We start from the raw sequence: 5,515 nt of genomic DNA, 5'->3' as shown, positions 1-5,515 counted from the left end.
GATTTTGGGCCCCGGTGAAAATGGCTGAATTTTTAATATGTTGTACCTTTTGAGTCACTGAACAAATATTTCCTCAAATGTCAAAATGTCAAAAAATGGACAGTTTCAGCGTTTCAACCCTTAGAAACTTGAGGTTAGACCAGCAAAAATATCACTTTCGGATCAATGCGGTTACTGTTATAAGGGAACAATATGAATTTTTGGTGAACAGAATAATTAAAAAGTAATTTGGTTAAGATAGTATTGTTTAAACAATATGATAATATTGTTTAAACAATGAAAACGTCATAGTTTACAGGAACGATTCGGGGTGCTTTTTGTACGTGAGTCCTCTTGCCCCTCACGATTCGGGGTATTTTTTGTACATGAGTCCCCTTGCCTCTCACGACTCGGGGTGCTTTCTGTACATGAGTCCCCTTGCCTCTCACGATTCGGGGTGCTTTCTGTACGTGAGTCCCCTTGCCTCTCACGACTCATAAATCTCGCTCATCTATTATTCACCTAGTTCCATAGCATCATTTGGATTGATAGGCTGCGCTCTATGAGCCGCATCCAAAATGTTATTTAGTAGAGACGTAGCAGGATACGAAACATTTGGTTCATGACGTGCGTATACAAGAAACCATAATACACTAGCAACATGAGCACACGAGTCAATACTCCTAGCACCTGTTTTACAGGTACAGTAGTATCCATGAATAATGTTGTCATGAATATCATTATCATGTTCATTCTCTTCAATGCTGTCGTATGCTATCCATAACTGATATTCTGCAGCATTGCGAAATCTAGAATATAGTCTGACTCTTATAATACCAGATTCGTCAATGAGTTCATCTAACTGAAACTCTTCTTGTTCGTCTCGTTGAATCTTATCCTGTATGTAAGAAGGTGCCAAGTGAACTTGATATACACCTGCCGTTAGGTCTTGCAGATAATCTAATGTAAAACGAGGAAAGTTAAGCACGTGATGTTGGTTAAGTTTTTTTCATCGTCCATTTCTGTTACGAAGATTGTCCGCTTCCACTCGCGCTTGCACAATATTAACATTTTGGGATTTCTCTAACATTTCTCTCGCTAGTTGCGCATTGGCCCCTTCCATATGGATGAGAGGGTGATATCTGTTTATTATCGTTCCAGCAATTCGATAAAAGTCACTAAGATTGTACATATGCGGTACATTAATTATTTGAGCGAAGAATTTAAACATAGACTTTATGTGACCGTTTCTTGCTTCAATTATCCATCTTGTTTTTGTGATTAAACGCGATTCATTTGCTTCTTTTGTTGATAGTTGACTCTGCCCCCGTTGAAGAAGAGCTGGCATTTTATTATGAATGCCTACGCGTTCAAGCCATGACGTAGCATCACGATATCCTCGGTCTAATATAAAAATATCTCTATCTTGAAACCATTCTCTCATAGAATCAACATCCTTTTCGTATTCATTGCGCAGCATTGCAGCATCGTTATTTCGGGAGTCCAAAAAGTAGGGACATTGAATAGGAACAAAGATATATCCGTCTGGAGCAACAACCAAAGCAGATTTTACTAAGTGTCGGCCTTTGTGAACGCAATAAGATTGCCGTAAAACTCGGAAGTTACTACTTTTGGGGATATACGAGTAATTACCATCGATGTAAGCGATAGCTCTAGGCACATTCGGCTCTGGATTATACAGTGCGTTAGTAAATTTCATAACGTGCCTAGCTATGTAATCTTCTCTCGTAATAGCCTGAAATCCAATATTGCTAGGTACAAATCGTTGCATTAAAGATTGTCTAACTATACTTATGGCCAGACTTACAGCCTGTCTACTCGAATAATTGAATATTACCGTCAGAAATTTGTTTGATAGCCCTTGTCGTAACTTGCACAAAAAGGTCAACAAATCTCTCTTTAGTTACATATCTGTGACCTCCAGTTTGAACTACTCGATCGCAAAATGTAAACAACTCGCGAAATTGTTCCTTTGTTATAGGAGCAATGCATTAAAATTCGTTGTCTGAAAAACAATTCTCATCTTCATACCTCCCTTGATTAAAAGCCATGTTTCTTAGTTGCTGCAAAAATATTTGCAACTCTTGTCCTTGTATAACATAAGGTCTATTAATAGACTATAAGTCAGGGAGTAAAACTTGTAAGAAAAATCCATTTTCATCCAAGTGATGCGCGCAAGATCTTACGTTAGGAGGTACATAAATGTTCGTAAGAACAAAAACTTTAACTCTACATTCAATAGACAGTCTGTGCGTATTGCGGTTAACGTGACATATAACACAAGCATGATTTGCTTTTTGTTTCAAAACGTTCAACTTTAAGCAAGTAGGATCACGTAGGATACTTGCTATTTCATTAAGAACTGAACGATTACAATTTATACAGATTCTAGTGACATTTGTAACAGCAAGTGGTAGATGATTATTTTTGTTACGTCTATGAATAGCAATGTCTCGTTTGTTTGCATTATCATCATCATCTATTCGCGCCATTCGCGCTAGATCAAATGCTACGTTACATGTGTAACACGGCATTCGATTTCTGAAAGCCATAATGATGAAATATAATAGGAGTATACGATAAATTATTTTTTTACAAACTCGTTCGATTACAATTCCAGCCTTGGCATAAGCGCAATTATAATATACAGCATATATATATATCACTATTATAACCAAAAGGCATAAGTAAAATCCAAATATTTGCCGCTCTTGCATATAAGAGCGAGCGCACATACAATGTCGTAATGCAGTGGTCGGAATTATTTAAACTTTTCGGTCCGATTTCTGAGGCAACGCCTCCTATTTCTCCACTACCGCTCAAGGCCGACGGCCGCAACGTTTCGCGCGCGATCGGTGGCTCGGTTCTTTTTTCATAAGGGTCAGGCTACTGGAATAGGTTTTACTATCAGCCATTTGTTTATTGCTAATTTTACAACAAATAATGCGCTATATAGCATCTCGAATCGTGAGGGGTAAGGGGACTCACGTACAAAAAGCACCCCGAACCAATTATTGTTGTAAAAATAACATTTTGGATGCAGCTCATAGAGCGCAGCCTATCAATCTAAATGATGCTATAGAACTAAGTGAATAAATGAGCGAAATTTATGAGTCGTGAGAGGCAAGGGGACTCATGTACAGAAAGCACCCCGAATCGTGAGGGGCAAGGGGACTCACGTACAAAAAGCACCCCGAATCATGAGAAGCAAGGGGACTCACGTACAAAAAGCACTCCGAATCGTTCCTGTAAACAATGACGTTTTCAAATTGTTTAAATAATACTATTATATTGTTTAAACAATACTATCATAAACTAATTACTTTTTAATTATTTTGTTCACCAAAAATTTATCATCATCTAAGTCGGTCCCTCATTACTGAGGATCGTGACCACATGAATCGTGGACCATCTGTCGCCATGATTCCCTGTCCTCAGCTCGGCGCATCGCCTCGTAGATGAATCCCTGTGTGGTCCTTCTGACGGCATCGCCTCATCTGGTCGGGGATCGGCCTCTGCTTCTTTTCCCCTCGACCTGACCAACGATCATAAGTCTCTCCAAGTTGTCCGGCTCGCGTCTGGAGATGTGTCCAAAGAACCTCAGAATACGCCTTAGGCAGATCGTAGACAGGCGAGTTCGAATTCCGAGTTCTTGCAAAATTGACGCGTTTGTGCGATGGGCCGTCCAAGGCACACCCAGCATTTTCTGCCAGCACCACATTTCGAATGCATCTATTCTGCTCCTCAATCTTGCCTTCAGTGTCCATGTTTCAGCAGCATATAGGAACACTGAGAAAACCAGGGATTGGACTAGTGGGACCTTGGTCTTCCTGCTCATGCCACGATTCCTCCAGATTTTGCCGAGCCGCCTCATAGCATTCTTTTCCATTTGACTGCGGCGGCTTACTTCCCTGTCGCAGCTTCCATCATCGCTGATTACGGAGCCCAGGTATACGAAGTCCGAAACCACCTCTAAATCACGGAGCTCGTGTGTGCGCTGCAGGGTCCCGGCACGATCAATGAACATTATTTTGGTCTTGCTTCTGTTTATATGCAGTCCCAGTTGCATACTTTCGACCTCTACCCTACAAAGCAGCTCCGCCAGCTCGCTTTCGGTTGCACCCAAAATCGTGGTGTCATCCGCGAACCTGAGATTACTGATCTTCCTCTCAGTTATTCGGACACCCCCCGTCCAGTCCTCCAGCACTTTGCGCATGATATATTCGCCGTAAAGGTTGAAAAGCTTCGGTGATAAGATGTAGCCCTGTCGCACTCCCCTTCGTGAAGGGCCCCGAAGTGGCATCCTCCAGTCGGACTCTACATGTGCCATCCAGGTACAGGTTTTGCACAAGGAGTATCAAGTGTTCAGGAACTCCCATCTCTCTCATCACCTCGAACATTCTCTTCCAGCTGACGCAGTCGAACGCCTTGGCATAGTCAATGAAACACATCAGTAATGGCACATTAAATTCTCTTCTCAATCAGCTGTCGGACGTTAAAGATTTGTTCGCGTGTGCCTTTTTTTTTTGACGAAACCAGCCTGTTCTTCTGAGATATGTCGATGTAATTTTCTAGTCTTGCCTTAATTATGCTCAAGAGTATCTTACTAGCATGTGACAACAGTTATATTGTTCTGTAATTTTCACATTTGCGGGTTGAACCCTTTTTGTGCAGAGGGACAAGTATAGACTCAGACCAGTCATCCGGCCATCGTCCAGTACTCCAGACCCTCTGGCAGATCAAGTGGAGCATGTGCGTGCCCTCTGGGCCTAGGTTCTTGAGCATTTGGACTGTGACTCTATCGCCTCCGCTAGTTTTGTGTTTCAGTCTTGCCATGGCCCATTCTATCTCCGCAAGAAGAATGTCCGGCTCCCTCACGCCGCATTCGCTCATTCTCAGTTTTTCTAAATCCTCTGTTGCCGCGTACAGACCTCGGCAGTATTTCCTCCATTGTTCTAGCACCTTGTATCGATCTGTGATGATAGCTCCCGTATCATCCTCCAATGTCCAGCTCTTGATCTTAATGTCCTTTGTCAGTGACTTGACTTTACTGAACATGTCTTTTGTGTGTGCCCTGTTGGATGACTCCTCGATCTCCTGACACACTCTGTCCCCTTCTGCATCATTGTCCTTACAGCAGAGTCTTTGGACAGTTCTGTGCAGCTCGCGGTAGTGCCTTCTATCATCTTCAGTGCTTAGACCATTCTCTTTTAAGGTTCTACGGCGCAGGACGGTGGACCAGGTCTCCTGGCTCATCCAGTCAGGTCTACGCGGACCCCGGCGTTGTTGTACAATGGTCAATGGTCTCCGCAGAGTCTATTACGGCTGTTTTTAGTCTGACCCACATATCATTGGCTGATTCTGTTGAATCCGTCTCCATTTCCAAAAGCCTAGTGTGCATGTCCTGCCTGAACCGCGATATTGCATCAGCGTGCATGTGCAGTGCCTTGTTGTTACTGGCTTTATGAACGACTTTGAGCCGGGCTTTAAACTCCGCAACCAGCAACTGATGGTC

At 42.6% G+C, this 5,515-nt stretch overlaps 1 pseudogene; it reads right to left on the bottom strand.

Annotated features, from left to right (window-relative positions):
- Positions 1–501: 501 nt before the first annotated feature.
- Positions 502–5,316, bottom strand: LOC112466284 (annotated as a pseudogene).
- Between the last annotated feature and the right edge of the window lie 199 nt (positions 5,317–5,515).

The sequence above is a fragment of the Temnothorax curvispinosus genome, unplaced genomic scaffold, assembly GCF_003070985.1.
Source record: "Temnothorax curvispinosus isolate PA1 unplaced genomic scaffold, ASM307098v1 QBEX01016031.1, whole genome shotgun sequence".
NCBI classification, from domain to species: domain Eukaryota; kingdom Metazoa; phylum Arthropoda; class Insecta; order Hymenoptera; family Formicidae; genus Temnothorax; species Temnothorax curvispinosus.
This window is presented reverse-complemented; position numbering and strand designations above follow the sequence as displayed.